This window comes from Sciurus vulgaris, assembly GCF_902686455.1.
Source record: "Sciurus vulgaris genome assembly, chromosome: 15".
Taxonomy (NCBI): Eukaryota; Metazoa; Chordata; class Mammalia; order Rodentia; family Sciuridae; genus Sciurus; species Sciurus vulgaris.
This window is the reverse complement of record NC_136476.1, coordinates 35,627,406-35,653,647: the sequence shown is the minus strand read 5'-3', so window position 1 is coordinate 35,653,647 and position 26,242 is coordinate 35,627,406. Positions and strand designations below refer to the sequence as shown.

Sequence of the window (26,242 nt, the reverse complement as noted above, 5' to 3'; positions counted from 1 at the left end):
GTAACCTGCTGAACCAGAAATATGAAGACCGATTTGCTCTCTCTTTATTGAATTGTACTTCTGCCTTATAAATTGATGACTCTAGGAATGGGACAATTTTATTTATACTTGTCCAGCATAAGTACCAATCAAATATCAAAGTTTTGAATTTACATATATGCCAGGTACCAGCTGCACTGAAATACATGAAGTGTCAAATAGCTTTTTTAATCTCCAAAGTTGAGTGGTAAATGGGGAAAAAGAAAGGAGGACCTGGATGGTTATAAGTAACATTGTTGTTGGAATAACAGAAAATATCTAGAGTATCAGGCACTTGTATTGTAATACAAACTTCAAAATTATTTTTCAAAGTTCAATACTAGAAAACCGTAATTAAAACAAAATATTCTGAAAACTGAAATAGTTGAGACATTCTAATTTTTTTTTTTTAATTCCATTTAGAGTTATTCAGAAAATCCTTTTGATGAGCACGCCTACATTCTCCTGCTCTGGGAAGTGGACATACAGTTGTAAAGAAGCCTCATCCTTGCTTCCAGAGTCCACCATGGGAACCAATTCTTGTGAGGCATCCTTCCTATATCTGCTCACACCGAACTACCACACTTGGGAGAGCAGGCATCTCTTCTCTAGGATGAGCCAAGGGCGTTTGCCTCTGGTAGATCATTTCATACCAAGCCTCTCATTTGGATCACACTAAAGAGATCAGACAATGAAGAAAATCCCACAGCTATTAAATGTTCAAAGTAATTTCCTTGTTTTTTTCCCCTGCAATTAAAGTCCAGACTATACAAACCAATCTTAATCCCAAATCTCAATTATTTTAATTATATATATATATATATATATATATATATATATATATTTTTTTTTTTTTGGGGTGCTGGGGATCGAACCCAGGGCCTTATGCTTGCAAGGCAAGCACTCTACCGACTGAGCTATCTCCCAGCCCCTTAATTTTATATTTTTAATGGATTATTTTTGAAGTCATGTGTGGCTTGAGGATTTTACCCAATGATTTCCATTCTTACAGTCATTCGCTAACACAAGAAACATCTATTCAACATTTCCCAGGGCTCCGGGCACTATCATAAACACTGACTGGTAATACAATAATTAATAATATGGACATAGCCCCTCCCTCTTGAGGCTTTCAGCTTACAAAATGAGAATTGACTATAAATGAAAAATGATAACTGATAACAATAACTCTCTTCAAGCAAATGCTGTTGTCACATGGTGCAAATGAGAGGAGTTGGAACTGCATGAAACCAGAAAGCTTTTCTTTTCTAGGATTCTTGTGGCTACTATAGAAAGTTACCACTAAAGCCAGGGATGGTTATGTATGTCCATCCAGTGGCACATACCTGTAATCCCAGCATCTGGGGAGGCTGAGGCATAGGAACTGTAAGTTTAAAGACAGCCTCAGCAACTTAGCAAGACCCCATTTCAAAATTTAGAAATTAAAAGGGTTGGGGATAAAGTTCAGTGGCAGAGGGTCCCTGGGTTCAATCCCCAGTACCACAAAACAAATAAACAAAAATAAGGAAAAAAATTAACCATTGAATTTCCTAACTTCAAATATGGAAATCAGTATTTCAAGAGCTCTCTGGTTGGATCTGTTAGTTAAAAGTACTAAATCAAGCACCAGTATTGGAAAGGGTCCCAGTCTTGTTTAAATTTCCTAACTTAATATTGTTGGTTAAGGTTTGAATTTTTTGACTCAATTTTTGGTATAAAAGCAAACATAGGGTGAATATGTGTAATCACAAAATTATAGTAGAGATTATATTAAATATTGGATAATATACTACAGTAGTAAACAGTACAGCAGAAGGGTAAAAAAATTTAAAAATTATTAATTAATAAAAAGTTATACTATAAAAAATATCACATCCCATTGCACACAAGGATAAGTTGACTGATTCCTTCTATCTTCAGTTGTGAGCACTATAGGACAGACCATTTTAAAATAAGAATTCATACTTACATAATTGAAATCAGATCATTTTTTTTCCTCCTCAGGCACTTTACCTACTTACGGATGTCCTTTGAAGTAATAATATTTATATTAGTGGGGCCTGTACTATGGTTTTCAAATGAACTTTCTTTTGCTTTGGGGAGTTGTCCATGTTAATTTTTCTGAGGAAACTCCCTAGTTTAAAGGTCAAAGAGTCAAAAATAATAAAGCAAAATAAAAATAACAGATGGTTTTTGTGTTATTCTAATTATTCTTACCTCGGATCCAGTGATTCATTTTAAGATAACATTTATCAACAGGTCTTCCCAAGAATAAATGATGATAACAACAACAGCTCACATTCACTAAGTGCTAAACCTGTGCTCTGTACTGTGCTATGAACTTTCTGTGTACTGTCACATTTATCCTAACAGTCTAAAAAGGGAGGAAATCATATCATATAATCCCCATTCTACATATAAGTAGCCTGAGACCAAAAAAAAAAAAAAAAATTAAGTGGTAGCTCTGCAAGTTTTCACTTGGGCAGTATTATTCAGATCAAGAAGTAGAGGCATGACCAGCACTCCCCTGAAATCCCTCTTTGTGTCCCTGCTAGTTATTACCCCTTCCTGAGATAACTACTATCCCGACTCCTAATACCATACATTAATTAGTTTTGCTTCTTTATGCACTTTTTATAGATAGAATAATACAATACCTTCTTTTTCAGGTCTGGTTTCTTTCATCAACATTATGATTGTGAAAGTCAACCAGACTGCTGTGCATAATAGTTATTTTATTTTAATTGTTGAATTCTAATATATAATCATACTGTAATTTACTTATTCATTCTACTGTTGAGAGAAATTTCAGTACTTTCCAGTTTGGGAGCATTAAAAATAAAATTACTATAAAGATCCTTACTTGTGTATTTTGGAGCATATGTATATACTTTTGTGTTGTGCAATTGATTAATTGCTAGTTTGTGGTGTATGTTCCTTTTATTAGAAATTATCAAACAATTTTCAAAATGTTTGTAACAATTTACACTTTTGCCAGTAGTACTTGAGAATTCCAGTTATTCTATATCCTTTCCAATACTTGGTATTGTTTGCCTTTTTATTTTTGGTCATTCTGCTGGAAAGTGTAAATCTTACTGTGGCTTCAATTTGCACTTCTCTGACGATTAATAATGTTGAGCAAATCATTGAGTACCTGGTTCAAATCTTTTGCCCAATGTTCTATTGGGTTGTTTATCTTTCACTCACTGGTTTTTAGAAGTTTTTATACATCCTGAATATGATTCTTCATCAGAAATATCTATTGCCATTATTATATCACACTTTGTTTTGCCTTTTCAGTCTCATAATAGTATCTAGATGAAGAAAAGTGCTTATATTCTTAACCACCACACTGTACTGCTTCAGTTTTAGAAAAAAGAGTAATTTTTAGTGTCATCGTGATAATGAGTATCTTAGAAAGATTTCTCTTTTGTTACCATTTAAAAGTTGTGCTTCTCCCATGTGGCCTAATAAACTATGATTGATTATTTATAAATGCATGGTTTGTCTGAAGGATATGGAAACTGACAACCCCCAAGACAGTGTGACCTGGGAGGAAGGAGGGAGGAAGAGGGCAAAACATTGATCCTTCCCCAGTAAATCCTTTCCTAGTGACAAGACAATCCCTGGGAAGAAGGCAATCATCAATCCTAAGATGTCAGTCCCTGGGAAGAGGACAAATATTGATCCTTTCCCAGTAAATTCTTTCCTAGTGACAAGGAAGCCACATATTAATCCTGTCCCAATGACAATACAATGATCCCCAGAGGACAAGATAAGCACAGGGCCTGAGCTCTAGACCTTCCATCCTTGCCCAAACAAGTTTCAAACTTTTACAACCTTTTTCCTGAATGCCAGAACCGAGATATTCTGTTGAAGTGATTAAGCCACCTCTCAGTATAATCTATAAAAGCCCAGACCCATTCTGTAACTGGGGGCCATTTTCTACCCAGAAAGTGAGCCCCTTTGATATCTGACTCTGCTGCTGAATAAAAGTCATTGCTGATCCATGAAGTCTGCTCCTATCCTGGTTATTTGTGCTTCCATTATGGTGCCAAAACACTTTTGGTTATTTTTGCTTACATTGCCTTTAATGACTAAACTGGATTTTGTGTCACCTAGAATGTCTATGAACAATTCTGTGCTTTGGTTTTTTTGGTCATAAAAATATAAACACAATCTGACCTACGAAAACCTTTCCTCAAAATCACACTGTTCTAATCTGGGCTTGGTGGCATGCACCTGTAATCCCAGTTACTTAAGAGGCTGAGGTAGGAACATCATAATTTTGAGGCCGGCCTTGGCAAATTAGCAACATCATGTCTGGAAATAAAAAATAGAACAGCCTGAGGATGTAGCTTAATAGTACAGCATTCCTAGGTTCAATCCTCAGTATCACAAAAAGAAGAAAGAAAGGAAGGAAGGAAGGAAGGAAGGAAGGAAGGAAGGAAGGAAGGAAGGAAGGAAGAAAGAAAGAAAGAAAGAAAGAAAGAAAGAAAGAAAGAAAGAAAGAAAGAAAGAAAGAAAGAAAGAAGGAAAGAAAGAAGGAAAGAAAGAAAGAAAGAAAGAAAGAAAGAAAGAAAGAAAGAAAGGAAGGAAGGAAGGAGAGGGAAGAAAAGAGAAAAAATCACACTGTTCCAATAATGCCTTTAAGAAGAAAAAAATAGAAATAAAAATTTAAAAATTTAATTTAAGTCATTTTTTAAAATGGTTCCCTGATGAATTGGGGGTACATAATAAAATTTAGTTTTCCGTACCAACCTGCTGACAATGGCCTCTTTATACTATACAATTGATCTAGCTAATTATGTTCTCATGTTGTCCAGTAGTTTTATTCCTGATTTTTTTCCCCTTGGAAATGCCTTAACTCCACTTTGGGGGTTGTTTTTAGCCTAGAGGCTTTTATATTGCTCATGTTTGTTTGGTAATTTTTGTTTTATTTTTTATTTTTATTTTTTCACTTTTACTCCACTGGGTGTTTGTTTCCGAAAGCTCCTAAAAGAAATGGAATTTTCCAGTTGATTCATTTGAAAGTATGTGTGGTGACATACATAAAAATTTACTTATAAAACCATGATTTGTTAAGCATTTATTTGAGATTGAAAATAATGCTTACTTACAAACTGTAGTGTCACATTTTCGGGCTCAGTGGACTCCGAATTCTTCTCTAGGATTGCTCTATCTAGTGGAACTCCTTTCTTTATTATCGCAATGCTCATTATCTGCTTGAACTGGGCAAGCAAATGCTACCCCCATAAAAGACAAACTCTGAAATCCAGATGGCTTAACACAATAGAAGTTTATGCTGGTAGTTTTGTGTGTTTGAAGGGAGAAGGGATATTTTATGCTCTGCAGAGTCCCCCTAAATTGATAGAGGCTTTGTTGCCCAAATCTAGCCAGCAGGATAGATAGTGTGAAGGAACCAGTGGGACATTTTATGGGTGAGGCCCTAAGGTGATGTAAATTATTTCCACCCACATCTTACTGACTTGAACCCAGGCTCATGCTTCTACCTACACGCAAGGGAGGCCGGGAAGTCAAACCCCTGTAATAATTCCATATCCTGGAAAGCATGGATGGGGAGCCTGTACATTAATGGACAGTGAGCCTTTATAGTTTTTACCATTACAAGGCTGGATGCAGAGAAGTGGGGCTTTAAGACAGGAGAGGGCAGTTTTGGAGCTAGAGATCTTGTCATTCAAGAGAATTCAGTTTTCCAACAAAATGACTTGCAATCCCCTCTGTCTGACCCCTTCCATGGCCCGTTTGTTCCTGTCAGTTTTTAACCTCAAAGGCTCTGTGAATTTCACCACCTGTGTCTACTTCATCAGAGTCCCGTCTACCATTCTCCCCAGGGACAATTCCTGGTCATGCTCTTCTGGTCACTTGCATTTCAGGACAGGTGTCCAACTCTCCCCTGGCCTTCTGATTCAGCTCCTTCCTGGTTCCTGAAACACTGACCATCCCATCAGCTGAGCCTGCAGCGAGGCTCTCACGAGGCAGTCCGTTTCATCCGGCCCAGCACAACTCTTGCTAGTATATAGTTCATCTTATTTTTCAGACAGTGGTTCAGAAGAATAGAAATTCACTTTAAGCCACTAATGAAGGCATAGAACTTTCGACATGAGTTCTCCTTTTTAGTAGTGTTTTGGCCAGCTTATAATAGACACCTTTGCCTCTGATGGTATTTTCTAAGGGCTGATTCCTAAACCAACATCATAGAAGAGTTGCTAATTTTACATTATTTTTCAAAGAAATTTCTTGTAGTTAACTAGGATGACAAGAGTCTAAAATAACAACCCTAAGCAGTGTCTTATGCTTCGTTGGTTAGACTTGCCCTTCTCTTTGCCCTTGTGTCAGGTCTAACTAAATACATCCACATATTGCTCTTACTTGGAAAGCCATGGATTTTTCACAGAGACTTAACTTCTGCTTCAGCAAACAATGAATGAAGTGTGACTGTAAAGCAGTGGTCAGCCACCTATAGTCCACAGGCAAATCCAACCTGATGCCTATGTTTGTAAATAAAGTTTTATTGGAACACAACCACGTCCATTCACTTACATATTCATATTATAATGGCAGCATTGAGGGGTTGTGAGAGAGACTAAATGAGCCTCAGAGCTTAAAATATTTACTATCTGACTATTTACGGAACAAGTTTGTTGACTCTTGCTGTGAAGTACAGAGACAACTTCCTATAGATGTGATATATGAGCAGAATTTTTAAAAATAAGTAATCTTTTACAGAGGTGAGGGAAGAGGCAGAGATTGTTTTTGTTAAAAAAAAAAAAAAAGTCTGAAACACAGTGATAGGTGTGAGGACAAAGGTCTGCTTTGTTTTGCCAGAGCATAAAACCCTAGAGGAGGACTGATGAGAGATGAGCTGCAGCAGAGGAGGAGGGGCCGGGCCACAAAGACCCATGTATACCTCATGCGAAGCAAGTTGGATTTTCCCTCTGTACTTCAGTATTTCTCAAAGCATTTTCAAACAATGTCCTAGATTTTATGGAAAAAGGCAGGGTTGCTCCATGGTTTAAAAAGTAAAGTATTTGGCGAATACTTTTGACAAGTTGTTGAAACACTTAACATACAGCCAATTGCTGCAGACCTTCTCAGAGCCCTTAAAATACATCTCCGTTGGAAATCTCTAATAAAAGGAAAGATAGCCTTGAAGAATTCCCAACTTCACTGACTACACACCCTTCTTCCACCAATTGCCCTACAGAATTAGTATTCACCAAAACACCTAGGGAATCTGCATGAACAATAGGCAGGCAGTGGAAGGGTTTAGGCAAAGGGGAGATGTGATCAGACTTGTGTTTTAGAAGAATCCCTTTGGCAGCTACATAAGGAATGGATTGTCCGGAAGGAAGACCAAAAGCAGGAAGACAAGATAAGCTGGTGCAACAGTCCAGGTGAGAGGTGATGAGGAATAATGTATCATTTCCCAACACTTATTTGTGTGACATGCTTGTTACAAAAATAAAAGTAATCCTCTTATCTAGGAAATTTTCTGGCTGGAGTGAAAGAGTGCCTTGGGATCAAGACCTTCCCTTTCCCAGAAAGCACCAAAAGTCTGCAGCTCAGATGGCTTGCCTGAGGTCTCACTCCCAGCCACTCCCTAGACCTGAACCTTACACCTGGTTTTGGCTTTTAGTTCTTTCATATCACTTGTCTCATCACTGCTTGCAGGGTCTCTGACTTGCCTTTGTTTTTTCCTACAGCATTTCTGACTTCCTGGAGTCTGCTTTGAGCGACTGCCTTGTCTTGTCTTCAGACACCAAGCTCTCCGAGATCCTGCTTGACGGCAGGTTGGTTCCTGAAGCTGGTTTTTGCATGCCTCGGGGCTCTTCCAGTTTCAATTCCCTCTTGGGAAGGATTCTGACCTCATGGCCCATGCCGGGGTGCCACCCTGATTTCCCTGACATGAGCACCTTCAGAGAGCAGCCTGCCCTCCTGTGCTGCCTTCTGCACCAGGTTTTACGGTATGTGCAACTCCATTTCCTAATCACCTGCTGCTCCTCTCTGCCTGGAACCTCTCATGTTGTGAGGCGACAGAGCCAAAACCCTGACAACAAAGACGAAATCAAACTCTACCTGGTACTTTTCTCCCAGGGGATTTCCAAGACTTCTTTATACTTCCTTGGGCTTTCTTTGGGCTGAGTGATTCAGCTTTTCTCAAAACTTTTGCCCAAGAATAGATTTAGAGATAAAACATCCTGAAGACGGCCACACCTGCCCTTTATCCCCTCCTCGCTTTTCGCACTTAAGGGATGCTGTTTCGTATTTCTACCTTTAGGAGGAAAGAAAAGAGGTTCAAGGCATCTCGGAGAAGCAGGCCAGGACTGGAACTCTTTAGAAGAATTGGGTCCTCCTCCTCCAGTTGTGGCCGTTAGGTCTCCGGTTTCCTTCCTCTCATGTGGCCTGCAGTCAGACACTCCCTTCGCAGGACTCTTCAGCCCTGTCCAGTTAACCTTGTTATTCCACACAGAGCACATGCTGTCCCAGGAGTGGTCCAGCTGGGAGGGGCAGAGAGGTGCTAAGCCAAGAGATTCCAGGGAGAGCCGAGGCAGCTCAGCAGGAGGGGTGTTAGGGGCCTGTGTCCGAAGCAGGCAGGCTCCAGGGGACACCGAGTGGTTTGGCTGGAGGGGAATGAACACTGTGTGTCCCGTAGAGACCACCAGATCCTGCTGCTGAGCTCTGCAGCGATCAAGCTGGTATGTTTCAGCCACATGCCCTCCTCCTTACCCCTGCCATCCCTGGCTGTGGTCTGGTCCTTAGCAAGGCCAAACTATGTGATCTCTTCTGGTGAGCTGGCAGCCACATGCTATGAGCTGGACTGAACAGTGTATGTCCCTGTTCCCTTGACTCGTTATTTTACAACTAAACAATCAGCATATTTTTGTGAAAGCCTGTCTCCTTTTCTGAATTCTGAAGCACTATTCATTCAGGAACACATTTTAAGTTTTCACGTCCTAATGAATGTCAGATACATATTCAGGAAAAGGAAAAGGAAGGCTCTGTAAAGGAGCAGTTAGTTACCTCTAAGTGATAAAAGATGTGAGTGCACTCTCAAAGTACTTGCTCCTAATTATTCTCCTTCTGAGAGACTTATTTGACTGTTCAGACCCAAGCCAGCTCAAGAAACATCTGAGGCCTCAGGTTTCTGTCTGGCCTGGAGGACGCTGAGCTTACAAAATTCCGGGCCAACTCAGAGACTTTTCTTTGGAATTGAGATTGAAGGGGAGCATTTTTCCCCCCGACAGACTTAAGTTTCAGAAAAGGAACAACAATCAGTGTCAGGTAATTCTTTTCAGGGAGTGTGGTCTTCTGTTTATTTTATGTTCTTAAAACTTCAGGTAAGAAGAGGAGGCTAATCTCTAAGAAGGAAATCACAGTTGATGGAAAACACGTTGCAGAGAAGGGCGGCCCCGTTCCTCTGACGTTTCACTTACTGGCTCCCGTACATGTGTGTGTATCTCAAATGAGTCCCGCTGCTAGGCGGCAATGCAGTAAATACATCCTCCAATTTAAAGTTCTGCACAACCTTGAAACATCTTCCTCGTTAGAAGTCTTTCAGCTCAAAATTTATTATATTGTAGAAGAATTGAATTAGATCAAACTTTTGAGTTTCAAAAGTTTGTGGATGGGGTTTTTAAGTTTAGTGTCTTTATTTCAAACAGTGTACAAATCAGAATTTCTAAAGATAAGGTTTAAAAGCTACAATGAAAACTAAAATGCTCTTTAAACTTCCTTTCATGAGGGACATCTAGGTAATTGTAAGCTGCAATTTGGCAGATTCATGTCTCTGACCAATTTAATACTGATTTTTTTTTAATAGCAAAAGAATAGGGGGGAAAAAAGGATCCTGAAAACATTAAAGTTGGAATCCTGCTGACTCTCACATTTAAATAAGTAATTCTTCCTTTACTGTCCACCTAGCAAATGTCACTCACCACTATTCCCTCTCTTGCCCCACACCTGAATTCCAAGCCCCTGGTTCTATATTCCCTATTTCACACTCTTCCATCCAGAGGACTTGTACCCATCATTTTTAGTGTTCATTTGTAACTCCAAATCCTTACTTACCTGTCTTGAAAAATGTTGTTAGCAGTAAAGTGGTGCTAAGTATATTTTTCTATCCAAATTTCCTTATTTCTAGGTTCAAGATAGTGTGATCACTCACTAATATTATTTGTTAACATTTTCCTTACAATAAGCACTGGAAAATTACAACAATGCTTATCACTTGGGAAATATGATACGCCCCCACGGCCTCCTTGATTTAATTCGATATGATCAGTGGATGGGTGCACACTACATGGCATACTTTGATGTGGTGAACTAAAAAAGCAAAGAATAATGGAATCAGAGAAAATATTTAGCCTATTTGTCATTTCATTCTCCCTCTGGATATTCAAAAAACCCTGTAAAATAAGAAAATTGACACACTTATATAACTCCCATTGACATCTAGCAGTATCTTTCAGTGGAATCTGATAATACAAGTATGAAACATGTCTTAGAGAATTTCTGCTATGTCATTACTTTGAAGTGACTCCAAGTTGAATAGAAGAGTAGTCACTCATGCCATTTTTTGCTAAATGAAAGACCTAAACATATGTTTTTATTTTATTTTGTCCCTATATGTCCTTGCTTCTTTAAAAAAAAAGGGGGGGGGGAAGGAATCAAATTAGCAATCCCCTGTTAGATTCTTGAAAAATATGGCATCACACATAGAAGATGAATAATTAAAATTGCTAATCTATATAAAGCCACATTGTACATTATAAATACTATCATTGGGCCATTCACTTAGATAATTATGTAGTTAGATGTGTATGTGTGTGCATGCACACATGAGTTTAAATGTGTTTAGATAGCACCATGAAAAAATGAAGAATGATTACAATATACAGAAACTCCCTGACTCTTAAATAAGTAAAACAAAAAATTAAGTAGCAACTTATAATGCACAAATAGTAAATTTTTTGTACTGCAAAGCTCATTTGAAGGACATTTTACAGAGTAGCTGTTCTATGAAAGAATAATGTGGGCAGCACCCAGTGTAATATTCCAATGTGATATGGCTCTTTCCATGGTCAAAGAATTTCTACAAACATTACCCGACTAATCTTCACAACAATTCTGTAGGAGGCAAATATTATTAATGATTTCATTTCACCAGTGGGGAATCTAAGTCAAGAGATTAAGTGACATGCTGAAGACAGCAGCAAGACAAAATGCTAGAAAGAGGATTAGAAGACAGAAGGTTCTGAATTTCAGTCCTCATTATAAATCACAGAAGCAAGATAAAATACATGGTAGCAGATTTTTTTTTTTTTGACAAATAGGACCTCATGAATCTGAAACTTCTAATGTGAGCAATTTTGAAATTGCCAATAAAAAATGTATATTTTAAATAAATCACATCATTTATCTCATTTCTGCTGAAAATAAATCTAGTAAAAAACGTAGTTGAAAAATCAGAAATTAATAAATGCCTAACACCATCAATCCTAATCATGCTGGATATGGAGGTGGCTCTAAATAGGTCTAGCCTATTGTGTCCTATGTTCCAAACTCATAACATCCAGATTTTAGGGTTAAAAATCCTGTCAGGCCATATCCAGATACATGTATCATGAGTGACTTAAACTCCAAACTTCATCCAGCCCAATTGGTTTTCCTTATTCAGTACTATTCTTCACTTGAGTCAGCTAAACTAAGCCAAGCCAAGAAGTAAATAAAACAAAATGGGGAGAAAATAAATAGATACAGAGATAAAGAGAAGAGGACAAAGTTGAAATGATGATGACTGGACAATAATTTAAACTATTCTATGCATCTGCCTGGATTCTGCAAAGAAACAGAACCAATAGGAATATATTTAGTCATGCACCACGTTATGATGCTTTGGTCAATGATGAACTATATATTCAATGGTGAATCCATAAGATTATAGTGGAGCTGAAAAATTCCTATTGCTTGGTGAACACATAGCTGAAGAAGAGGCAAGAGAAAAGGAAACTGCCAAAGAGAAAGAACTCCCAGAAAAATTAATAGTACAGCATTTAGCAGAAGTTTTTAGAGAACTCAGCGAGCTCCTTAAGAGTTTGAAAACCTGAGGATCTAGGAATGTAGCTTAGTAGTAGAGTGCTTGCCTCTCATGTGCAAAGCCCCAAATTCAATCCCCAGCACTGGAAGAAGGCAGAAGGGAGAAGAGGAGGAGGAGAAAGAGCAGGAAGAAGACTTTGAAAACATGGAGCCCAATAGCAGTTTTCATTACTAATGAGGAATGTTCATGCTGCATTATCTGCTCACAAGCAGATAATAGGCACATTTCTGTGAAGAGTGACAACTCCTTAAGAAGGGCCTGAGGCATGTCCTTCCTTAGGGACTCCAGAAGGCATTGTTATCACAGGAGCTGACAATCTCCCCTGAAGGCCTTCCAGCGGGACAAGATGTGGAAGTGCAAGAGAGTGATATGGGTGATCCTGATCCTGTGTAGGCCTAGGCTACCATGTGCTTGTGTGTTCGTTTTTAACAAAAAAAAAAAAAAAAAAAAAAAATTGAAAAGCAAAATAATAATAATAAATTTTCTTTAGAAAATTAACAAATTATTTTTGTGAAGCTGTATAATGTAATCATGTTTTAAGCTATTTTAACAAATCAAAGAGTTCAAAACATTTAAAGTTTGTAAAAAAGTCAGAGTAAGCTAAGGTTAATTTATTATTTAAAAAGAAATGTTTAATAAATTTAGTAGAGCCCAAGAATACAATGTTTTATGTCTATGGGAGTGTGATATCCTAGGCCTTCATATTCATTTTACACTCACTGACTCACCTAGAGAAACTTTCAGAGTTTTTATCTTTTATACTGTATTTTCTGTACCTTGTCTATATTTAGGTACTAAATACTTACAATAGTGTCACAGTTGCCTAAAGCATTCAGTACAGTAACATGCTGTATAGGTTCGTAGTCTAGAGCTATGCCATATAGTGTAGGTGCATACTAGGCTGTACCATATAGGTTTGTTTAAGTACACTCTTTGAAGTTCAAACAGTGATGAACTTGCCTAACAATACATTTCTCATACAGTACCTCCATTGTTAAGTGACACTTGACTATAGATATATAGATAAAAGAAACTGTCTTGTGTGGTTATGAGGACAAGAAGTTCCATATTCTGCAGTAAGCCGATCAGACACAGAGGAGTTAATGGTATAGTTCTGGAGCAAGTCCAAAAACCTGGGAACCAGCAGAGCTGATGGCACAAGCTATAGTACAAGCCTGAGTCCAAAGGCAAAAGACTGATGTCCCAGCTTATAGACAGTAGGGCAAAGAGAGTTAATTCTCTTACTCTGGATTTTTGTTCTATTCAATGGATTGGACGAGGCCCATTCACATTGGAGAGGACAATTTGTTTTACTGGTTGTAGTGATCAAATGTTAATCTCATCCTTAAACACCCTCATGGGCACAATCAGAATACTGTTTAACCAAATATCTGGGCAATCCATGACTGTCAAGTTGACACACAAAATTAACCACAATAGCATCTCTCTCCAAATTTTCCTCCTATTTCTGTCCTTCATCCCACTCAGACAGTGTCGGATACCAAAGGAAAAAGATCTAAACTTACCTTTTGGGGCTTATGGATTCTTTATTTATCCATCGTAACCTATAATACATACTAATGACTATGCATAGGGACTGTTCTAAGTGCTTTGTAAATATTAACTCATTAATCCCCATAACATCAGGAAATAAACACTATTACCATCATTCCTGTCTTACAGATGAGGAAACTGAGACACAGAGAGTGTCCCAGGGTCTAAATCTATTGTCCAATGGAGTGATAGTTCAAACCCAGCAAGTCTGGCTCAGCGTCCATGCTCCTAACCTTTACAATATGACCCTTGAAACTCATGGCAGAGAAGTTTGATAGAAAGACACTGGAGAGGCAAAAGAAAAGTGAAAACCCTGAAAGACCCTATGTATAAAGTTAGTACTATAAGCAATAACTACAAAAATGATGCATGATTATCTGTGTGGGGTTTTGTCCTACCTTCAAAGAAGTTTTGATTAGTATAAGGATGGAGCAAAGGAAGATTTGTGCCTTGTGTCCTCAGTGAAACTGGAGGAGCCTCTCGTAGCTCCCCTAGCTCCAGCCCCACAGGGGAAATGAAGGAGGGACGCCATGGGCACTGGAGCATGATGGGCAGGATACAGCTCCAACCTGGGGTCCCAGAGCTCCAGAGCAGCACGAGAGAGCATCCGAACACTTGCTGTATGTCCCTGTCCGCCCCCCAAGTGGGGCACAAAAGAGAGCCTGGGGAACCTCAAGCAGCCCAGCAGTCATGACCCAGAGGAGAACAAGGCCAGCTCAGGGGTATCACCAGGGCTGGATCCCTGTTTGGAAACAAAAGGGTGCCACCATGAGTAAACAATAATTCTGAGGACCAAGGTCCCCTTTCCGTGGATGACTTAAGCCTCCCAAACTAAAAGGCCAACCCAGGGAGGAAAGGGTGAGTGAAAAGCCTTGAATGGACTGAATAAATAATTAGCAAAAATTAACTGCAGTGAATAAGACTGAAATGAAATTCAGTTAGGAAAAATAAAGTTACTCTTCTTTTCTTTTCTGCACAGCTGATTTTGCTGCCGAAACTTATACCTACTCAGCTATAAAGCAATAAAACTTGTTTACCTTTGCAACCAGTACTCTCTCTCTGAAAGCCAAAGGAAAAGCTCCAAAAATGTTTTGAGAAATAACATCATTATTGGACTAAGTATATAACTTCCCAAAGGGATTACTTTATAGAGCAACACTCCTTTCTATCGAGTGTTTGTTCTGCCTGTTTCTTGAAAACATTAGTATCATTAGCTCAAACTGGTACTCATACTACAGACCCTATCCTCAAAATGACTAAAGTAGTTTAATGATGGTTGCTGTCCATGAATTCAGATAAAACTGCTAGATTTGAGGCTAAGATGGAAAAAGATTTAAGATTTTGTGAAGTCAGGATCTAATTCAGCTTGGAGTTTGGCTACTACTCAAGCCAAAGCTTTGAAGCTCTTAGACATGGTGAAACGATATTGTGTTGAAGGATCAAAGGATGAAAAATTCAATGCAAATTTGGGTTGGTTCATACATTTTAAAGGTAGTGATGTTTTATATAACATCGGGGTACGCAATGAAGCTGCCAGTGCTGAGGTGGCACTTCCAGAGAGCAAAAGGATTTTCTCTCTCGAAGGCAGAGAAGGATCTGACACTTTGTGCCCTAACCCCCATTCTAGACATAGGTCACTTGTGATAGGAATAAAAGTGCAGCAAAATGAAAATCACTGAATTGGTTTCCTCAAAATTCATCAGATGATCCCAGGTCTCTCTAAAATACTCTCTTACTTGCTTGTGATTAAAGAAAAAAAAATTTTTTTTGAGTGTTTTTCAAACCCTTTGCTCTGATTAGCAAAGGGTTTTCTTAACTTCGGTTATTATACTATAACCCATAGTATAATAAAGAAGATTTATCTAAGGTTTGTGTTTGTTTCTTTGTTTTGTGACTGGCCTTGAACTCAGGTCATCCTGCCTCAGCCTCCAGAGCAGCTGGGATTTGGAATTACAGGTGTGTGATGCCACACCTAGCTCTGATTTTTTTTTTCCCCCAAACTGGGGATTGAACCCAGGATTCCTTTACCACCAATTTATCCTAGTCCTTTATAATTTTTTGAGACAGCGTTTCTCAAAGTGGCCAAGGCTCACCTTGAACTTGCAATCCTCTTGCCTTAGCCTCTTGAGTTACTGGGATTACAGGCCTCCGCCACTGTGCCCAGCCTGAGATCATTTTAAAAAGAACCTGGCCTTCAGTTTCCCAAACAATGTAACGAACTACTGTGCTATTGTTCCAATATGAAAAAGAAATAAAATTGGTCTGACTTAAATATTTTTCCTTACAGGAACTTCTAGAAGAAATGTAACTCACTAAAAGTGTGAGGAATACCACTAGAGTTGGCATATGAAAACACAATTACAGGAGCAATCTTCTAGAAGTATGTATTTTTGGGAAATCTTAGTCATTAAAAATATGCTGTAAACCAAATATAATTTTGATTCTTAAAATTCTCAAATTTAATGGATTTGTCTTTGAAAAATTTAGGGCACTCAATATGATTTCAAATAGATTTATTAAAGAAAATTCCAGGACTCTTCTTTAATACCTTCCCTATTATACCTTTCCTAAGTAATCTATGAGTTACAGAAGGACTGTCAGACTTCAATTTGATTTTATTAGCATTTGTTGCTTTAAATCAGAGCTTTCACATTATTTATACAAGGTTTTCTTAATTCAATATTCAAAATGATAGAACATATACACTGAACCACAAATAGGGACATAATTCATTGTAGTATGAAGCATGCCTTATAACACTTAAGTGGTTTATTAAACCTGTCTGCTCTTATATTGGATAAATTCTATCCTTGACAACAAGATGTGTGTATGACACATTTATCATGTTTAGGATTCCTCTAAGTTACATAAAACTATTTCATCTGGGGATTGCTAAGAGTTCTATCCTGAAGTGAAAATACTCCAAACATCCAAATATTTCTCTTAAATATGAGTTAGACCTGGACTACCACATAGAATTATTTTAGTGGTCTCAATTCCATCCCCGGTGGACAGTAGCACATAGTAAGCAAAACCACCTCATATAATTTGGCGCTGTTTAGAACCAGCAGCCTCTGATCAAAAGGGGCTCGCAATGAGCCCACGGAGACTGAATGACCTCTTATTAGAAGGAGCACAGTCTCTCAAGCAAGGCTGAGGTTGGAAACTACAGAGGACCAGACAGCAGCTCTTGGCTCCCGTTTTGACTTGGGAAGGTAGAGGCCTTTCAGGGGCCGAGCTGCCCACTTACTTCAGAAATGGGGAACTGGTTAGTAAAGAAGAATGAAATGAAAGAGCTTCTTGTGAGTGTAATATAGGTGAAGTTTATCATTTGGGGGAATAATAAATGTCAAATACCACTTCTATATAGATAACATAGGATCTAAAACTAGGGAAGAGGGAAATAAAAAAACACTGTCGTCCTGAAAGAACTTCAACTCAGTTTAGTTAGAGTATTGATAAACACATGACCTATTTATCATTTATACTCTACTGACTCCCATTGAGATTTCAACAGAAAGGCTATTACATAATTATTTTCACTAACCTCTAACTAATGTCATATTTCTTAAAGAATGCAATGCATGTAAGCAATATTAGCATATACACTACCTGTGATGTTGACACTAATAGAAATCACAGATATTTTTCTAACACAGCATAGTAATTACAAATATTTCAAAAATATTGTTTATATTCATCTCTATTTTGAAATTATGGTAGTTAGTAGACCTGCTGTTAGTTCTTGTTATTTAATGCATTAATAAAGAAGAACATTTATTAAAATCTCACAAAATTGTTTTTAATATTTTACCAATTATATTTCAGTAATCAATTGCCTTTGTATTCTATGCATTTTATTTTATTCTTTCAAAACATGCTTAAATGAGAATTAAAAACAATTTTTCTGAGATAAGGACCAGAGGCTTCAACAAATTGCCAAATGAGTTTATTTTACTCTCCGATAGAAGTGTGCTATTCAGTCAATGTGAGAAGGACAAAGTCGTTTGCGACTGTGACTAGATATGACCATTTTTCAGATGTAACTAATTTGGGTTGTTGTCTGCAAAAATAATCACTTTGAATTTACAGGTGATTTTGGTTGCTACTCAGCTGTTGCCCATTTGATGAGAGTTTTCCTTGAAATGAAGAATGAAAGTCAACCTTTACATTTCATCTTTTCTTGATCTCACAAGCAAAGTGGAAAACAAGGAGATGCATCCAGGTCCTGGGAGTCATTTCCATGTGCACATGCCCCAAGGCTCTTAGAGAGTCATTAGGATTTTACGACACCAAGTTATTGGCTTTATTTGTGGCAAAGGTACTGTGAAATAAGATAAGAATCAGTGGCTTTTAAATCTTGTCTCTCAGCCGTTAAAAATAAAAACTGATTCAATCATCGGCTAGTTAATATTTCCTTACATTTCACTGGTTCTGCAACATGCCAAAATATGCCCACTTGCAACAGCTGGAAAATTATACTGCAACTAAAATTAATTCTTGGTTTTCTATGAAATATTTTTGCTCAAACTCAGGAATAGTCAAACCAGTGATTTAAAAAAAATCTACGTCAATAATCCAAAGAGAAATATCACCCATTTTTGTTATAGAACAAAATACATTTTATAAGCTACTTTGCTGTATATGGACAGCATATTTCTTATTCTAATGTGTACATAAAAAAAGATTGCAGCAGGGTAATTTATAATGCAGCATATGTTAAGTCTGAATCTATTTTTTTAATTTGGTATACTTGCATTTGGTATACCCTTTACCACATGGGTAGTCTTACAAATGAATCAAACAGCATCACATGTGTTAACGTTCTCTTTATGGCAGCATTTATTTGAAAGGAAGAGAATAGAATTTGACTAATGTTGAGTGCAACTGGTTTTAAACAGTGCTTATTCACCAACAACGTCCTTTAACCTGTTGTTGAGATAAACATGCCATTGACTGCATGTCTGTACTCACTGCAAAGTATTTCTGAGGCAGGTAGACTTTTTAGAATCCCAGCAACCGTCTTTCTTCCCTTTTCAGTTGTTACCAAACACCTGCTCTGAGTTGTGGAAAATGCACTTCCTAGTCTGCCTTTTAACGTTAACTTTATTTTGCCCCAACTTGGCTTACTTTATACATTGAAGCAAAGAAAGCCTAGTTGAATACTTCATCCTAATAGAAAGCACTTCCCGTTGAAAGAAACATCCCAATGGTCCAGATGGAGTCCTCTTTTTCTGGAATTACATATTAGAGGTTGGGCCAATTTTTCCTTTCCATATTATTCAAGACCTCTGACTATTGGAGACTAAAAGTTATAGAGTTTCTACTTCTATAAGAGTGTAATCCTTATAGAAGGATCTTATTTTAAAAAAAAGCATATGCTATTAAGTATAATATGATTAATGTAGATTTTCTTTTTCCTTATTCTGCTCCTTCTCTCCTTTTTTCTTTTCTTCATTCCTAATCCTTCAATAAAATGTTTACAAATTTGGTGGCAAAAGAAAGTCAACAGACAAGATCCTGGTGATCCCTTATTTTTAAAACAGTGAGATTTTATTTTTCTTTGTTAATGATTACATGCAAAAAGATTTTTTTAAACCCAACAGTGCTAAAAGCTTTATGACATAAATGGTTTTTTGGTCCCTTTCATATTTCAAAGACCTCTCTCCTTTTTGCCCTTTCTTAGAAGAAATTTCTTTAAAAATTCTTCATTATTTCTTTCTGACTTTACTTCCATATTTCTAAAAAGTATTTATAGTAATGGATGTTTCTAATCATTTTCAGTTGACTTTTTTCCATGATAGATGAGGATTTTGGCTCAGTTGTCTTCTCTGTTGCTTATCCTTCTAATTTTATGTAAATTAAAATATTTAGTTTATAATTACTCTGTATGGCAGTAGGATCTGATACTTATTTACTTATTTAATTTTGATTTTAATTTGTTGTTCAAGGTTTTATTTATCCTAGAGTTAATAAATGCCTCATTTAAAAAAAAAAAAGAGTGTGATCCTTTTCTTTCCAATTGAAACCATTATAATAAGTGATCTCTGGAGCTCAATGTCTCCTGTGCTCTCTGTTCATTGATTGGTTCACCCATTCGTCCAATAAGCATTCAATATGCGTCAGTGAACAGGTGCACTGATTGCAGCTCCACCCACTCAGATTCTCCCTCCTTTTTTTTTGCTTTTGTTTTTGCTTTTGTTTGCTTTTCTAGTACTGGGCATTAAATCTACTGAGCTACATTCCCGCCCTTCCTCTTTTTTTTTTTTTTTTTTTTTTTTGAGTTGCCAAGGCTGGCCACAAACTTGGGCTCCTCCTGCCTCTACCTTCTGAATAGCTGTGATTACTCAACTCCTCTTTATCTTCCAAGAGAACTTATCATGGCTTTAATGAAAACACGACTCATTCTTGGCTTGCAATTGCATAGTGAATCTGCTCATCTATGAGCCAAATTCAGGATTTCTCCTCCTTCTCCTCCACACTACCATGGAATGAACAGGCAAGAAAGAGGTGCTACTGTGACTGGTGGATGCTGAGGGTCTGGGTCACCTGCCCATACAGCTTATCCAGACTGTACCATTTCTGCCTTAAAGTGGACCCTTGCTATAGCTGAGCCATTCTGACTTCTTGACTTGGTTGATCTAAGAGAATAGCCAGTATAGGGCTGTAGCCAATATAGCATCTGTAGATGCTGAGTTAATTGGTTTTTGTGGTTAAGGGTTTCATCTTTACCAGGGCACAGTAACATGCCAGGGAATGCTACATAATTCTCTGCTGTAGATGTCATGTCTTCTAATTTTCACACTGTGACCTCTCACCACTGAATGTTTAGTGATACTGGTACCCCCACCAGCTCTTTCCTATTGTCCTTGGCAAGGTGTATGCCCTCTGGGCCCTCTCACTGAATATATTCCTATGGTAAGTCTTTGACCTGACCTAAGATAGCCATTCTAACATGACTACTTCTCTCAGACTCTATTCTTTCATCATCTGCTGGACATCTGCTAGGCATTTCCATCTCATTCAGTCTTCGCCATCATTTTTTCTACACTTTTTAAAAGCTACATTTAGCAACAAAGACGCCCTCTTTCTGGGGTTCTTGCCAGAATGTTAAATCCTGTGTCCTGAAGTCATATTCTGGCTCCTTAATCAAATATCTTCAAAATGCAACCTCAGGAGTACTTCTCTAGCCAGTGCTGGTTTGTGGTAGCTTGTTCACATCGAGTCTCCAGTATCAAATCATCTTCCTTCCTGCTCAGGTGCTGCTTATCTCCAGCTAGTTGTGCCGGACTTAAACTCCAGTTATTATCCCATCAAGCAGAAGAGGAGGTGGAGGCAGCTTCTGAGGCAGATACCTGTTCCCTTTGAGAAGTCTTGCTGTGTCTTCCAGCTGGAAAGAAGCACCAGTTATTACTAAGGAAGAGCGGGGCACCTCTGCAATTTCTGAAAGGATAGGGGGTTGGCAAGGTCAGCATTCTGAGGGACATTCATTCAAATGCCCCCCCCTAATGTCTGCCTCTAATATTTTGGGGCCCAAGTTTGCCTCATCAGGGCCTTGATTTTAGCATAACAGAACTGCCTTGGCTGAGCACCAGACATCAAGCATCTCAGAGCTCTGCAGCTCTGACTATCAGATCCTATATCTGCCACTCAGCTATGACAGCTATTCCATTGAAGGAGATAAGCACTTCTCTGTATGCTACTAAAAGAAGCCCTCTGGCCCTCATACTTAGCCTTTACCCTTGTTAACGGTCTCTTGTTATTCTTACTCAGAGTGTCAGAACAACTTGACAGTAACAGTCAACTCCACTGCCCATGTAGGACTGCTCCCTTTCTCTCTCTCTCTTTCTCTCCAGTACTGGGGATTGAACCCTACCAAATGCTAGGCAAGTGCTCTACCACTGAGCTACATCTCCAGCCCACCCTCTTTAAAAAAATTGTTTTGAAGCCAGACACAGTGGTGCATACCTGTAATCCCAGCAGCTCAGGAGGCTAAGGCAGGAGAATCACAAGTTCAAAGCCAGTCTCAGCAATTTAGCGAGACACTTAGCAACTCAGAGAGACCCTGTCTCTAAATTAAATATTTAAAAGGCCTGGGGGTGTGGCTCAGTGGGTTAAGCACCCCTGAGTCCAATCCTTAGTACCTAAAATAAAATAGAATAATGTTTTGAGACAGAGTCTTGCCAAGTTGCCTGCCTGGCCTCAAACTGGCAATCCTTGCCTCGTCTCCAGGATTGCAGGTTAGTGGCTGGGATACAGGTTGTGCCACCATGCACAGCTCTCTCCTTATTTTATGTCAAATGCCTGAAGCATTGTAACTTCAACAGTTCCCCCATTCACCAAGACATTTTCTTAGGTCTCCACCCGTGAAGTCCTCAGCAATTAGGCTGCCACCAATTTTTGTGTCCATCTACTACACAGGTTGGTGTTCTGCCTGTCAGGCAGTGACTGAGCATCCTTATTCCTCATTTTACTGCTCTAAGAAGCAGACACAAAGAATTAACCTTGTAAAACATGTCTGCCTGTGAAGGATAAAGGTGAGGGAGTTAGAGGATGCATTGAGAGCTCAGGCTCCCATTAAGAAGACAGGGAAGAAAGGATGGTTGACGGCAAGGTTCCAAGAACCGATCCTCAAGGTTTACCAAGTAGCCTGTTAAAGAAGTTGTATCTGTCGTGGGAATGGGCTTCCCTTAGTATGACGGTGTGCTCATTCATTGGCTGGGAGCACTCCCTGGGAAGTGTTGGTGCTAACGTGGGGGCGGAGCTATAGGATAGCACCGTGCATGCCGTGAGTAGATAATGCCCCCCAGAGCGGGAGCTCTGCAGGATGCATTTTCCTGACTGCTCCATCATGGAATTGTGTTACCTTCCTTTAGAGCACGTGCAACTTCTTTCTACTGCATTATATGCTTCCAGAGAGCTTACACTGCTTTGTTCACCACTTTCTTTCCAACTCCTAGCACGCTGCCTGGCACAAACTGACTCTCAAATATTTTTTCATGAATGTGGAAGTGACATGCTACTCCTAGTATCCCTTCATCACTCTGTATAGTAAACAAGGAAAAATATGTTCTCTTACCCTAAATAGAAGGTACTGCCATCAACATCACATCATGGTGCATTGGTCCTTGACACTGGGCAGAGTGTGCGGGCCCACCCCCAGCCACCTTCAAGCCAACCATGAAGATAGGGCTTTGTCTCCATTCTGATGTCCCTTCACAGGCTTCCCCTTGAGCATCAGCCCCTTCTTCATTTTTATAGACTTCTCACTCCCATGCCTAATCAGAAGCTGCTGTAAAGAGAGGATCATGAAGTTAATCATTCTAAGCAGTAAATGACTTGCAGCTAAGCAGAAATGAAACACTGAGGTTAACAAAATGAAACCTCTGCGATAGAATTTTCTGACGTGTTGGCAATATGGGGGTAGCAACAGACGTATACTCAGAGAGCAAAACCCTGATATTTTCCCCTACAACTGCCTTTTTACCTGTGCTGAGGCCCTGCATTCCCAGGGTAGGCTCTGAACTTAGCAGTCTAATCACATTTTCTGGTCTAAGACACAAACTTTCAAAATAAAAGAGGGATCCTGTGGAATATATACGTTTGCAAAAAGCAGAAATCCACATTTTTGAAATGTTTATGGAAATGAAGCAAGACCAAGTGCTATAGGATATCGTTCTGAATCTGCTGAACAAGCTCAATTTTAAACAAGTTCCTTGCCTAGACTGCTGTATTCTCTGACCAGTGCCCAGCAACAAGAAACCCATAATGCCTTTCATCTACTGCAGTGTTTACAATGGAAATACATGTCAAGACAAAGATTACCATTCATACCTCTATTAGTGCATATAATACATTGTGTTGTAATTATTTGTTTATGGCTCTATTCCTCTCAAAGGCAGGAATCCTAAGGGCTGGACTCTGACTTACTCATATTTCTGCCCCCAGGGTCTAGGCTAGTGCCCTGCATAGAAGAGGTTCTTAGCAAATATTTGTTGAGTGATTGAATCAAAGATTATTATAGAGACAGATGTCTCAGACCAGGTCTTCACAGCCCAAAATAGTTATTCTGTGTATCAGAATGGTGTAGAGTTAATTCAGATTCCTCCTTGACCCTGCCAAACTATGTAATTCACTACCATCTTTCCCCCTTCATTTTCCACTTGGTAAGATTGGCTTTGGTGTTAGATAATACATATGTAATTAAAAACTCTAATTACCAGTTACACTCATCTGCTTATTATGATACTAGTCTTTTATTAAAACTAGATTTCACTTCTCCATGCTCTTGGCTATAAAATAGAGCTCTTTTACTTTCTACCAATTCTATTGGCACTCCTTTTTAATTCAAATACTGCTCTGGGATCAACAATGCAATAAGACATAATTATGTTTTAAGATCCATGAATTGGTTGTGAAAAGGCAGGTATTTTCTCTCTAGGTAGTTTGCTCCAGGAAATACACTGAGAAGTATATTTTTATCTTGATGTATGGGGATTTACATAGGAACATACCCCTTAGAGTTGGAAGTAGTATTTTGTAGAAATGCTGGAACAAATACCACCCATCACCACTTTATTATGTTCACAATGTACTCCATTATCATCAGTATGTGAGTATAAATCCTCATAAGAAACCTCCCAGTATTAAAAACCATAATTATAACATGTATTTATTCCAAACATATGTACCACCGTTTCAAACTACCCACCAGCTGAATATATTTTGCAGCTTTCAAAATTTGACTGGTGCGAAGATGGCTTTTATAAATGTGATTTATGACAATTTAGGTGCCGAAAACCATCGTAATTACAAGTACTGTAAATGTTTTCTCTCTGCTTAAGTAGCCTCGCTGAGGAGGACAGCCTTCATTTCCTGTGGGCTGGGTCTTTTGGCTCCAGCCTTCTCTACAGCCAACAGGCTGCTCTGTTCCCAGCTCCGTTTCACCAGTAAAAGATTAACAAAAACTTTTCAGCGCTCGGTTTTCTTTTCCCTCTGGAGCTATCCATTTTCCCATCTCCAAAGAGGGCAGCCTCTCCTAACATATGTTGGAAATTGTTGTTCAACTTCACAGAGTATACAAACATAAGACTTTTCTCCATTCTCCGTGCCAGAGCAGACGTTTCAATGGAATATTTCATTATAATGCAGAGCCCATGTGCCAGAAAAGAGGCTTTTCAAATGAAATTCATGATTTTCTTTTTTTTTACCATGTGGTATCTGGGGTTTCTATAAAGCACCAGAGACTTGACTTTTGGTATAAAAAGTTTAAACTTTTAACCTACCTGGATTTAAACAGGATAATAAATTGTCAAGTAACGACTCTTTGCCAAATGTTAATAATCTTCATGAAAAGTAAAACCAGAGTGTCATGGAGAGGCTCTGATGTTCTGCACCCTTCTAGCACCTTCCATTTCATTAAAGTCTCTCTCTCTCTCTCTCTCTCTCTCTCTCTCTCTCTCTCTCTCTCTCTCTCTCTCTCTCTCTCTCTCTCTCTCAGCACACCCACAGAGAGTCAAGCCACCAGAAAGTGGTGACTCACCCAAAGTTACAAAGGGAGTTGGTGGCCAGACCCATGCATGAGAGAACTTGGGTTCCTAATTCCCAGTTCAATGCTGTAGTCTAAAAAGCACCCCAAACACCACTCTTGTAAATTACACTGTCAGCAGCACTTTCCTTATTACTCTTTGTTTTCAGTAGTTAGAAACTTAGTAGTTTTTAAAAAATGGCTTTGGGACAAAATTTAGCCAACAAAATCTCTAGCTTACAGTCAATTATTTCCAAAAGACAATTTAAAAATCTGTAGTTCAGCTACTTTGGGGGAATAGACATGCCAAAATCCAAAGTTCACTGTCTTCTTGGTGTCTTTGAATTTAAGGGAAGTTAACTTGTGGGATTTATTAATGTTGTGTGTTAATTACTGAGTTTGGGTTTTATTACCAAACCAACATAAAAGGAGAAGCTGAATTTTTAAAATATGTACTAATTGCTATAAAATAATAACGAGCTTGATTTATCTCAGCTTTACTCCTAAATTATGGTAGAAGTGAATTAAAGAAATTTACATACAGGCTTTCCATGAAAACTCACCATATAGCTGATATTTATGGAGGAACGTGACTTGGAAGGCGCCCGAGGGCAGGCTTTCCTTTTCAACCAGCTTTCAGAGCTCCACGTGCCAGCCAGCTCAGGATCAGATGGTGGCCACCAGTGAGACTCATGTGTTTCTTACAGTCAGACTGTCCTGACATCCCATTGTACTGTAGTAATGCACTCTACTGATATTAATTTGCATTTGTTTAGCTGTCAAAAGGACCATTCCTTCAAAATCAATAGAGGGACAGGAACAACACAGAAAATAACAGTCACTGAAACAAGAGCAGCCACAACATGTTGTCAGATGGAAAATGAAAACAGAACACAGACTAATCATAGTCTGCAATTTGCAATTCCTTGAAGGAGTATTTCTTGCACTAAGTGATTCATAGATGATGCAAATCACAACCCTCTTTGGCTTTTGCTGCTGCCTTTATGAAAATTCAGATGTGA

At 38.6% G+C, this 26,242-nt stretch overlaps 1 long non-coding RNA gene across 1 annotated transcript; it reads right to left on the bottom strand.

Moving 5' to 3' along the window:
• Positions 1 to 19,621: 19,621 nt before the first annotated feature.
• On the bottom strand, positions 19,622 to 25,906 carry LOC306644740. The gene is made up of 3 exons (XR_013759456.1): positions 25,784 to 25,906; positions 22,773 to 22,985; positions 19,622 to 21,083 (listed from the first exon to the last, which is right to left on the bottom strand). It is a non-coding gene; the product is annotated as an uncharacterized lncRNA (long non-coding RNA).
• Positions 25,907 to 26,242: the final 336 nt, after the last annotated feature.